This window comes from Saccopteryx bilineata, chromosome 6, assembly GCF_036850765.1.
Source record: "Saccopteryx bilineata isolate mSacBil1 chromosome 6, mSacBil1_pri_phased_curated, whole genome shotgun sequence".
Lineage (NCBI taxonomy): Eukaryota > Metazoa > Chordata > Mammalia > Chiroptera > Emballonuridae > Saccopteryx > Saccopteryx bilineata.
The window spans coordinates 203,316,842-203,329,287 of NC_089495.1; the positions used below are offsets into that span (position 1 = coordinate 203,316,842).

A 12,446-nucleotide genomic window follows, 5' to 3' on the forward strand; every position below is an offset into this window, starting at 1 on the left:
GATAAAACATCGACCTGGAACACTGAGGTCACCGGTTCAAAACCCTGCACTTATCTGGTCAAGGCACATATGGGAGTTGATGCTTCTTCCTGCTCCTCCCCCTTTCTCTCTTTCTCACTCTCTCTCCTTCCTAAAATGAATAAATAAATAAAAATAAAAATAAGTTAAAAAAATGTTGAGGGGAGAGCAGGTCACCAAATTGTATATTCACTATGCACTCAATTATTGGAAAATAATGAATAGGAAAGGCAAAAGTAAAAGTTAATAGTGGTTCTTTCTAGGAGGTAGGATTATGGGTAAATTTTTTATCTTCTTTCTACTTTGCCATAAATTTCCCAAATTTTTCACAGTGCACATGAATTACTTTTCTTTTTTTTTTTTAAAGCATAACTTTTTTAAAAGAAACGACAGAGATACCTTGCCCTATAAGGAAAAATGTATCCTTGTGGAGGCGGAAATGTGGGAGGAGCAGCTCACTTCTGGATGATGAGGGGAGGCAGACCCAGGACTGAGGGTGGGGCCCTGGGAGAGGCAGCTGTCAGCTGATGCCAGGACGAGCTTCACAGCAGTTTGAGCAGTCCTCTGGTGGAGCTTCAGGAGGGAAGGAGCTCCCCACAATGAGGCATATTCAAGCAGAGACCAGAGGATTTCTTGTCACTGGTGTCAGAGAAGAGATTCAAGTATCTGAATGATGATTAGAATAGCTGAGGAGCCTGACCAGGAGGTGGCACAGTGGAGAGAATGTCAGCCTGGGACACTGAGGACCCAGGTTCAAAACCTCAAGATCACCAGCTTGAGTATGGGCTCTTCGGCTTGAGCGCAGGCTCCCCAGTTTGACAGCGGGGTCGCTGGCTTGAGTGTGGGATCATAGACATGACCCCATGCTTGCGGGCTCGAGCAAGGGGTCACTCGCTCTGCTGTAGCCCCCAGTCAAGGCACATGTGGGAAAGCAATCAATGAACAACTAAGGTGCCGCAACTATGAGTTGATGCTTCTCATCTCTCTACCTTCCTGTCTGTCCCTATCTGTCCCCCCCACCCCACCCCTCTCTAAAAAAGAAAAAAAAATAGCTGAGGAATGTTTCAGCCTGAGAAGCTAGGGAAGTGAGAGTAACAGTAGTAGAATTTCAGTCTATGGAACAAGGTGGCAGAGAGAGGTATTTGCTGAGAAAGGGAAACACGGTTGGAGGATTAGGGTTCTTCCAGGCTGGGTGCAGGAATGTCCCGGGATGCTAGGCTTTCAGCCCTGAAGTTTCAGCTGGCTACGAAGGGGTTAGGGAAGGGCTCTGAGTGTGGGCTTTTAAAGGTATGCCACCTTCACCATCTTCAAGCGTGGAGGCCGTGCTAGGGCCCTAGGGAAATCATCCTCCAGGTCAGTCCCTGCCAGGCCTCCCCTTTGGACAAATTATGCATCTATCATGTGCCTCCATTATCTCCTTTCAGTCCCACAAAAAGCTCAGGAGACCAGTATTACAGATGAGGAAGTGGTGGCTCAGAAAGGTGGCTAGACTAGCCTGGGTTCAGCAGCTGGAAAATGGCAGAGCAGAAACTTGAAGACAGGTCTGCCTGCCCACTGGGAATGACAAGACACCTCCCGCTTTCCCAACGGCCAGAGACGGCTCAGAACCAGGAGACAGAGCGAGTGCACGGGCACGTCTGCTCTCAGCCAGGCTGTCAGACCGCACCCGCAGCACGCAGGGTGTACACAAACTGAACTGCTTCACGTCCCCTCATTCATTTTGTCCTTATAAAACTCTATGTTATGAGTTTTGCCTGATCAGGCAGTGGTGCGGTGGATAGACCGTCGGACTGGGACACAGAGGACCCAGGTTCGAAACCCCGAGGTCATGCCTGCTTGAGCGCGGGTTCACCAGCTTGAGCATGGGGTCGCTGGCATGAATGTGGGATCATAGACACGACCCCATGGTTGCTGGCTTGAGCCCAAAGGTTGCTGGCTTAAAGCCCAAAGTCACTGGCTTAAACAAGGGGTCACTCACTCTGCTGTAGCCCCCCCAGGTCAAGGCACATATGAGAAAGCAAACAATGAACAACTAAGGTGCTGCAATGAAGAATCGATGCTTCTCATCTCTCTCCTTCCTTTCTGTCTTTTCCTGTCTATCTCTGTCACCAAAACAACAAAAACAAAAGCAAAAAAACTCTGAGTTTTTTACGCACATTACAGGCAAGGAAACAGAGAAAAGAGAGAAGAAATGACTTGCCTCATTTATATGATGTACAGGGACTGTCACTAAAACTTCAGGTGAGGCCCTGGCCAGTTGGCTCAGTGGTAGAGTGTCGGCCTAGAGTGCGGGAGTCCTGGGTTCAATTCCCGGCCAGGGCACACAGGAGAAGCGCCCATCTGCTTCTCCACCCTTCCCCCTCTCCTTCCTCTCTGTCTCTCTCTTCCCCTCCCACAGCCAAGGTTCCATTGGAACAGTTTGCCCAGGCGCTGAGGATGGCTCCATGGCCTCTGCCTCAGGCATTGGAATGGCTCTGGTCGCAACAGAGCGACGCCCCAGATGGGCAGAGCATCGCCCCCTGGTGGGCATGCCGGGTGGATCCCAGTCGGGCGCATGTGGGAGTCTGTCTGACTGCCTCCCCGTTTCCAGCTTCAGAAAAATACAAACAAACAAACAAACAAACAAAAAACCCCACCAAACTTCAGGTGACCTCCAGGATGGGCTAAGAGCATATGGGCAAGGCACTGACCCAAACTAGACCCTGTGCTTCATGTGTTAAATCTCATTCATCCTCCTGTATGACAGACACTATTTCTTTTTTTTTTTTTCCAGATAGAGAGAGGGATAGACAGGGACAGACAGACAGGAACAGAGAGAGATGAGAAGCATCAATCATTAGTTTTCCATTGTGCATTGCAACACCTTAGTTGTTCATTCATTGCTTTCTCATATGTGCCTTGACCGTAGGCCTTCAGCAGACTGAGTAACCCCTTGCTGGAGCCAGCAACCTTGGGTTCAAGCTGGTGGGCTTTTTACTCAAACCAGATGAGCCCACGCTCAATCTGGCGACCTCGGGGTCTCAAACCTGGGTCCTCTGCATCCCAGTCCAATGTTCTATCCACTGCGCCACCGCCTGGTCAGGCCACTATTTCTATTTTTCAACAAGTCCACAATGGCATCAATCATAATATACACCATTATTTTATTACAACCAAAAAGAAAAAAAATGCTACTGATTAAAAATATGGCATACTATCAATTGTAAGATACAGCCCAATTTCAGAAATGTGAAAAATTTGGCCTCTTAGGATTGATAAAGCATGGCATGTCCCATTTTGCATATAAAAACACCAAGGCAACAGCATTAAATTTTTTTTACGCTAAATAGGTACTAGTGAAGATTTGGACACCATGACAGATTTCTTGGTTCATCATGCCACTTTAGTCAAATATAACACAATTCTCTTCTCAATATATATTTTTCAATGTTTATTTGATTGATTTTTGAGAAGGGCGAGACAGGAACATCAATCTGTCTCTGTATGTGCCCTGACCAGGGATTGAACCAGCAACCTCTGCACTTCCGGACGATGCTCTAACCAATGAAGATCTCCGGCCAGGGCTACACGGTTAATGTTTTGCCCTGTGTGACACAGCTCATAAGGAGAAGAACCAGGATTCAATCCTGGGTCCATCTAATCCCAAAGCCTGAACCTCCTGCAGAATGACCTGCCTAGCGTTGCTGGACAGGCTGACACTGGAAGTTGTGCAGTGCCCATCCTGGGCAGCTGGAATTGGCTGTCCTATACTTGTCCCAGTGAGCCCAGCTGAGATGGTGGGGTGGAACGATAAAGAACATTCCAGGAAGGCTGGGGATATATCACAAGCCAAGGCACGAAGATGGGAAGAAGCATGAAGCTTTGGGCTGGAAATCAGACCAATGGCGGGAGAGAATGTGCACTGGGAAACCCAGAGAGATATGAGGCTATAGCTGAAGTAAGTGATCTTGAATAACCGGCCCCCTGGGAATGTTCGCAACCTCTCCCCAGGTCCTCTAGCCCAGTGGTCCCCAACCTTTTTTGGGCCATGGACCGGTTTAATGTCAGAAAATATTTTCACGGACCAGCCTTTAGGGTGGGACGGATAAATGTATCACGTGACTGAGACAAGCATCAAGAGTGAGTCTTAGACGGATGTAACAGAGGGAATCTGGTCATTTATTTATTTTTTTTAATTTTAAATGATTTTATTTATTCATTTGAGAGAGGAGAGAGAGAGAGAGAGAAAGAGAGAGAGAGAGAGAGAAAGGAGACACAAGGGGAAAGGAACAGGAAGCATCAACTCCCATATGTGCCTTGACCCGGTAAGCCCAGGGTTTTGAACCTGCGACCTCAGCTTTTCAGTTCGACACTTTATCCACTGCGCTGCCCCGGGTCAGGCTGGTCACTTTTTAAAAATAAAACATTGTTCAGACTAAAATATAAATAAAACGGAAATAATGTAAGTTATTTATTCTTTCTCTGCGGACCGGTACCAAATGGCCCAGGGACCAGTACCAGTCCACGGCCCGAGGGTTGGGGACCACTGCTCTAACCAACCAAGCTATCCAGCTAGGACAAGGAAAATGCTCCTTGTTCAATTACCCTCTTTGGACACATAAGTCTGAATTCAGGATCAAGTGCAGTTTTTAATAGCCTTTAAAATTTTTTTTTAAATTGGTTTAAGAAAGAAAGAGAAAAGCATTGATTTGTTGATCCTCTCCTTTATGCATTCAGTGGTTGATTCTTGTGTTTCCTGATCAGAATCAAACCCACAACCTTAGCATATCAGAATGACTCTCTAATAAGGTGACCAATCGTCCTCCTTTAGGGAGGACAGTCTTCTTTTGTAAGTTCCGTCCTCCCTCAAAAAGTGTCCTCCTACATGTCCTCCTTTTTGATATTGGAAGACTAATCTGTAAATGTCCATATTCAATCGATGCTGAGTCGATCCATTGCATGTGATGTGACGTATTTGTATTTGACATGACAATTCGTCAAGGATCACTACAGTGCCGTGAGACACGATTAAGAGACACATGCGCTCCTCACTGGAGACCTTGAGAGAGCACGCGATATACCGAGCATGCAAATGGCTTTGTGTACTTCTTTCTGAAACACAACACGGCACATATGACATTGTAGACTCACGATTATTTCTTTCTCAGTGAATATTCAATCATAGACAGGCAAGCACAATTCACGTTTTATTAATTCATTATCTATTTAATAATTTGCAAATACGTATAATTTTATTTACAAGTATTTTCCCGAAATTCGAGTTTTAAAGTAGAAATCTAACCTCAAACTATATCTATTAATAACACACTTTGATTAAATAGTTGCATAGAACAGACTTTTTTAATTAGAAAATGATAAATACCCCCACTCCAAATTAGTGGTTTTGTTTGATATTTAGTTTTACTAAATGAGTACTTTTTCTTACAATTATTATTAAAAATTAATAGGCATGGAAGCATAATTGCAATATAAAATATTATAAATGTTTTTATTATGCATTTATCATATTATAGTATATTATTGTTGCAATGAATAAAATGTTTCTTTTATTTACAATATTGTTTTCTTCAATTTATTTTTGTCCTCCTTTTCATTGTAAAAAAGTTGGTCACCTTACTCTCTAACCAACTGAGCTACCCGGCCAGGGCCTAATAGGAGTCTTGGAAATATGACCTGGGCCCTGCAAGGAGGTCCAGAGGGTCCATGCCCCTCTTTCCTCTGCAGCCTGTCCTCTCCCCAGCACCTGCCGTGACCAGACCCAGCCTACCCACCTCAGTTCGCAAAAACACCTTGAACACACAGTCATGTGTAACCTGCTTTTACTGAGGGGTTTTGTGAGAATGAAGAAGTTAGAATCCATGTTAGGAAGCAACTTAAACTTGAGTGCCAGGCATTTCTGTTATAAAAGATCTTTTAATTAGAACATGGCCCCAAGCCTGACCGGGCGGTGGCGCAGTGGATACAGTGTCGGACTGGGATGCGGAAGACCCAGGTTCGAGACCCCGAGGTCGCCAGCTTGAGTGAGGGCTCATCTGGTTTGAGCAAAAGCTCACCAGCTTGAGCCCAAGGTCTCTGGCTCGAGCAAGGGGTTACTCGGTCTGCTGAAGGCCTGCGGTCAAGGCACATATGAGAAAGCAATCAATGAACAATTAAGGTGTTGCAATGGCAATGAAAAACTAATGATTGATGCTTCTCATCTCTCTCTGTTCCTGTCTGTCCCTGTCTATCCCTCTCTCTGACTCTGTAAAAAACAAACAAACAAACAAACTACAAGACTACAGCTGGTTACAGACTACAGCTGTGGCCCCAAGACTACAGCTGGTTACAAACTTAGGGCCCTAGGTTCAAGCCCCTCTGGTTCCAATCCAGCCACAATCATCAGTGGCAATGTTCTTTCTTGCTAAGCCTGGGGAAAACCTTCACAATCCTTCTCAACACAGCACTCCAGATTGCCACTACCACTGGGTCAGATTTATCACATGAGATAAAACCAGTAATCTAAACTTTAGACTCTAAATCAATACCTCATAGGGAGGGATCTTCAAGCTACAAACTATTTTGCATCCACCAAAATAACTGACAGTTTACAGAGGACCTTACGGAATAGATGACCAAATGAGCTATGACAAAGATTCCAAGATTTTAACAAGTCCCCAGGGGATTCCTCTTAGCTCACAAAAATAGCTGATACCCATCAGATGTCATCTGTCAACAACTAATTAACTTAATACACTAGATGACAGGCGAGCCCCACAGAGCAGTCTGAGCGCAGTTCTGCTGTCCCCTGTTCCTAGGACCAGCATCGGAGAATTTGAATGATTGTTTCATGTGCCGGGAGAGTTAAACAAACAAAGCCTTCACATCCATTTGTTCACACATCTGTCTTTGGCCAGGCCCTGGCGGAATCCAAAGAAACTCCCTTTATTTTTCTGAAGGGACAGTGCACTGCTCTGAATGTCTCTGTTATTATTATTGATCTCCCTGGGTTTCTTTATGGCCAGAAATAAGGAATCTAATTTGATTAGGGCTGATCTGGCTTCCCAGGCAAGACGAGTCAATACAACAGCTGAGAATCGTGCGGGCGCCAATTTGGTTAGAGTTGATGGAGCACATCCAGTGTTAGCAAGCCCCCCCCCCCCCCCCCCCCCCCCGCTTCAGGTGCCCCTTCCGGTTGTCAGCTGCCTCCATCCTTTTCCTGCTGGTCATGAAGTAACAAACAGAAGGCATTCCCGAGGCTTGGACATTCCGCATTTCCACCTGAGCCCCCACATCCCCGTCTCTCAGAAGTGCGAAGAGGTGGAGTCAGAATACTTGGGTTCAGACCCCAGCTCTAGGACGTGCTGTGGGCCGCTGGGCAAGCCCCTGCTCTGAGCTCAGCTCTCTCAGCTGTAAAGTGAGGAGACTAAACTGGCACCCCCGCAGGGCGCAGTGGCAGCCACCCTGCCTCATCTTTTGCCTCTCAAACACTCACGCTCTCCTTCAGCCTTATCAAGCCTCTTGCAGGTCCCTCCAGAGTGCCATAGCTCTTGCCCAGTGGCCTTCTAGCCCGAGTTATTCTCATAGCTGAACTCTCCTACCCTTTCTTCTTCACCTTTCAGGTCTCAGCTTGGGAGTCACCTCCTTCGGGAAGCTTTCTTTTCCCCTCCCACCCCACCCAGGCTGTGTCCAGGGCACTAGCTCTGGCCTCCACAGCCCCCGTGCTCCTCTCACAACGCTCATGTCTCTGTCTTACAATTGCCTGCCTCCCCACTAGACTGTGGACCCTGGGAAGACAGAGGCTTGGGGTCACTTTTGTCTCTATAGCCCCAGAATCAACCCAGAGCAGGCATCCAATGAATGAATAAACGAGTCTGTGATGACCAGTTACTGTTCTGGTTAATAATACTGGTATGTAACAAATCACCCTACTTATTACTGGCATACAACTACTTAATTAGGCTGAGATTCTGTGGGTCAGAAATTTAGCCAGGGCGTGCATGGTAGACATGGCTTTCCTCTGCTTCCTGTCACCTGTGGCCTGGGACATGAGGCTGGGAAATGGAGGTGTCACGACTCATACCTCTGGAGGTTAATGTGGGCTGCTGGTCGAACCCTGACCTGGGACTTTCACTAGACCACTTATGGGTGGCCTGTCCCTATGGTCTGGGCTTCCTCGCAGTGATTCCAGGGTAAGGACACTTCTGACATGGCAGTTCAGCACTCACAGCAGCCATTCTAGTGGAAGCCGTGTTGTCTTTCAAGGCACAGTCTCAAAAGCCACACAGTTACTGCCATTGCCCCTCAAAGATTGTACACACGTTTTTAGTTTTTTATTAATTGATTGTGTTTACATAGATTCTAGTGTCCCCCCAAATACATCCTCCCCTCCCCCGTGTTCCCCAGTACATCACATCACCCCCTGTCTCCCTCCCCCTTTCCCTCCAGGATTTGCTTTTCTGCTCTCGTCCCATCCTATCACCCTATCATCCCCTTTCCCTCTGTCCGCTTTCCTTCTGGATCCTTTGATCCCGCCTCTGTCTCTGTTCCGCTCCTCAGTTCATATTGTTTGTCGGATTCCTCATATGAGTGAGGTCATAAGATATTTTTCTTTCTCTGCCTGGCTTATTTCACTTAACACAATAGTTTCCAGGTCCATTCATGTTGTCGCAAAAAATAATATTTCCTTCTTTTTCATGGCCCCGTAGTATTCCATTGCACACACGTTTTTAAACTGTCCTAGTTTTCCTTCCAGCTTCTGCTTAGGACGTAGAAAGCTGGGAAGACCATCATAGACATTCCCCCCCCCCTTTTTTTGTTGAGAGAGAAACAGGAAGGGAAAGAGATGAGAAGCATCAACTTGTTGCATCACTTCAGTTGTTCATTGATTGTTTCTCATATGTTCCTTGACCAGGGGCTCCAGCTGAGCCAGTGACCCCTTGCTCAAGCCAGCAACCTTGGGCTTCAAGCCAGCGACCTTCGGGCTCAAGCCAGCGACCATGGGGTCATGTTGATGATCCCACGCTCAAGCCGGCGACCCTGCGCTCATGCTGGTGAGCCAGCGCTCAAGCCAGTGACCACAAAGCTTCGAACCTGGGACCTCAGCACCTCAGCATCCAGGTCAACACTCTATCCCAGGGGTCTCAAACTCGTGGCCCGCGGTGGCCCACAGACTAATCCACGGGCTTACTTAATTTTATCCAAAATATTTTGAACTTCGTGGATTAGTCTGCGGGCCCCACAAAATTGTTCTGCGGGCCGCATGCGGCTCACGGGCCGTGAGTTTGAGACCCCTGCTCTATCCATTGTGCCACCACTGGTCAGGCATCATATGCACCTTTACAACAAGAAGAAAAGAGACTACATGGCTGCAATTTTGTCGCTTTTCTTGAACCGACCAGAGAACTAAGATCACAGGGCAAAGAAATGGCCTGACATCTAAAGAAACACAGACACTTCCAAGGAAGATGGAACATGAGCCCTTGCTTACTTGGGGCAGATACGAGGTGCTATACAAACTAAGAATTCAAGTAAAAGTAAGAATTCAAGTAACTTTTTTTTCTTTTTTTTTTTTAATGTATTTTTCCGAAGTTGGAAACAGGGAGGCAGTCAAACAGACTCCCGCATGTGCCAGACAGGGATCCACCCGGCACGCCCACCAGGGGGCGATGCTCTGCCCATCTGGGGCGTCGCTCTGCCACAATCAGAGCCATTCTAGCGCCTGGGGCAGAGGCCACAGAGCCATCCTCAGTGCCCGGGCAAACTTTGCTACAATGGAGCCTTGGCTGCGGGAGGGGAAGAGAGAGACAGAGAGGAAGGAGAGGGGCAGGGGTGGAGAAGCAGATGGGCGCTTCTCCTGTGTGCCCTGGCTGGGAATCGAACCCAGGACTCCTGCACGCCAAGCCGACGCTCTACCACTGAGCCAACCGACCAGGGCCTCAAGTAACATTTTTAACAAGCTGCCAGGGCCAATTGTGGGCTGGTACAGGGGTATGGATCCCCTGGGAGCAGCAGACACATGGGAAATTTACACCCATCCGCAAGCCCTTCTCCTCAGACTGCTCGGGAGGGGGCTGTGGGGAAGAATTGGGGTGGGGTGAGAGATCAGAGAAAGCCTGCCTTGTGGTGCAGGCTAGAGGGGGAGAGCAGTAGGAAAAAAAGCCGTAAGACATTGGGAACAGGACAGTAAATCCTGCCACCCTCAGTTCTCACATAAAGAGAACAGAAAAATATCACCTGACCTGTGGTGGAGCAGTGCATAAAACATCAACCTGGAATGTTTGTTTGTTTGTTTTGGGAGGGTTTTTTTTTATTTCTTGTGTTTACATAGATTCAAGTGTCCCATCGAATATCTCTTCCTCTCCCCCCACCCCTGAACCTATAACTCTGAGGTCGCCGGTTCGGAACCCTGGACTTGCCTGGTCAAAGCACATACAACAAGCAACCAATGAACAGCTCGAGTGAAGCAACTATGAGTTGATTCTTCTCACTCCCCCACCAGTTTCTCTCTCTCCTCTCTCTGTAAAATCAATAAATAATATCTTTAAAAAATATATATCTACAGAAAACAATTTTACAACCTTTTTTGCTGTTATAGGAAAGAAATGAGCCTGGGCAGGGCTGCTTTGGCTCACTGGAGAGTCAGAGAAAACGGGTCTGGAGGAAGGTTCAGAGGCTTAGCCTGGGACTGCTCTCCCGGTTGCAAGTTTCACGGGAACCCTCAGTTTAGGTGATGCACCCTGGAGAGGGAAGAAAGGCATGGTGTGCTCCCAGGAGGGAAGGCGTGCCCTGGGTCTTTCATCTTGAGGGTTTTGAAGGCAGGGAGGTTAGCCTGACCTACACGTGGTGCAGTGGATAAAGCGTTGACCTGAAACACTGAGGTCGCTAGTTCGAAACCCTGGCTTCCCTGATCAAGGCATATATGTGGGAGTTGATGCTTCCTGCTCCTCCCTCATTCTCTCTCTCTCTCTCTTCTGTCTAAAATGAATAAATTAAAAAAATTTTTTTTAAATAATAAAGGCAGGGAGGTTAGGGGAGGTCTTAGGAGAGGATCTCCATAGAATATTCACCAGCTTTATGCTAATGTACCAAAATGAGATTTATTCCCCTGACTTCATCCATCCTTGTGTGTGATTGGCACAAATAGCATTCTTGCATTTCTGCTATCTACATCCCTGAGTAGGGTGATTTAAACCATTTACCCTCTGGTTGGGGAGGAAAAGTATAAACCATTTACTCTAAGTGTCCTTGGTCAGGGAAGAGAGGATTTTGCAATTTACTACATGGCTGTAAACTGCTTGGCCATTTAACTGTCTCAGTTTCCCTATTTCACTCGGCCTGGCTTACCGGCCTGTCTCAATGGCATCAGGTCCCGTACAGTAAGCGCTCAGCCCCACAGACTAGCCTCATTACGGACATCAATCTTAAGTTCAGGTTGTTGCCTGTGTTTTTGAACAACCAACTGTAAATCAGAAGTTCCCACAACTCCCTCCTCGGGTTTGATTAATTTGCTAGAGCTGCTCAGAAAAACATTTGCTTACATTTTTTTTTTTTTTAACAGAGACAGAGAAAGAGTCAGAGAGAGGGACAGATAGGGACAGAGAGACAGGAACGGAGAGAGATGAGAAGCATCAATCATTAGTTTTTCATTGCGACACCTTAGTTGTTCATTGATTGCTTTCTCATATGTGCCTTGACCAGGGGGCTACAGCAGACCATGAGGCTACAGCTGGCTCAAGCCAGCGCCCTTGGGTCCAAGCTGTGAGCTTTGCTCAAACCAGATGAGCCCGCACTCAAGCTGGCAACCTCGGGGTCTCAAACCTGGGTCCTCTGCATCCCAGTCCGATGCTCTATCCACTGCGCCACCGCCTGGTAGGCCATTTTTTATTATTATTATTATTTATTCATTTTAGAGAGGAGAGGGAGAGGCAGAGAGAGAGGAGAGACAGAGAGAGAGAAGGGGGGGAGGAGCTGGAAGCATCAACTCCCATATGTGCCTTGACCAGGCAAGCCCAGGGTTTCGAACTGGCGACCTCAGCATTTCCAGGTCGACGCTTTATCCACTGCGCCACCACAGGTCAGGCAGGCCATTTTTTTTTTTTTTTTTGACAGAGACAGAAAGAGGGACAGTGAGGGACACAGACAGGAAGGAAGAGAGATGAGAAGCATAAATTCTTCATTGCGGCACCTTAGTTGTTCATTGATTGCTTTCTCATATGTGCCTTGACCGTGGGGCTACAGCAGAGAGAGTGACCCCTTGCTCAAGCCAGCGACCTTGTTTTCAAGCTGGTGAGCTTTGCTCAAACCAGATGAGCTCGCGCTCAAGCCGGCAACCTCGGGGTTTCGAACCTGGGTCCTCTGCGTCCCAGTCTAACACTCTATCCACTGCATTGACTCAAGGTTGCAGGCTTGTTTCCCAATTGGGGCACGTACAAGAATCAACCAATGAATGC

The 12,446-nt window shown here is 47.3% G+C and overlaps 1 non-coding gene across 1 annotated transcript; it reads left to right on the forward strand.

Moving 5' to 3' along the window:
• The first annotated feature begins 2,264 nt into the window (after window positions 1-2,264).
• On the forward strand, window positions 2,265-2,340 carry TRNAS-AGA (transfer RNA serine (anticodon AGA)). Its single transcript has one exon. It is a non-coding gene; the product is annotated as a tRNA-Ser (tRNA).
• Window positions 2,341-12,446: the final 10,106 nt, after the last annotated feature.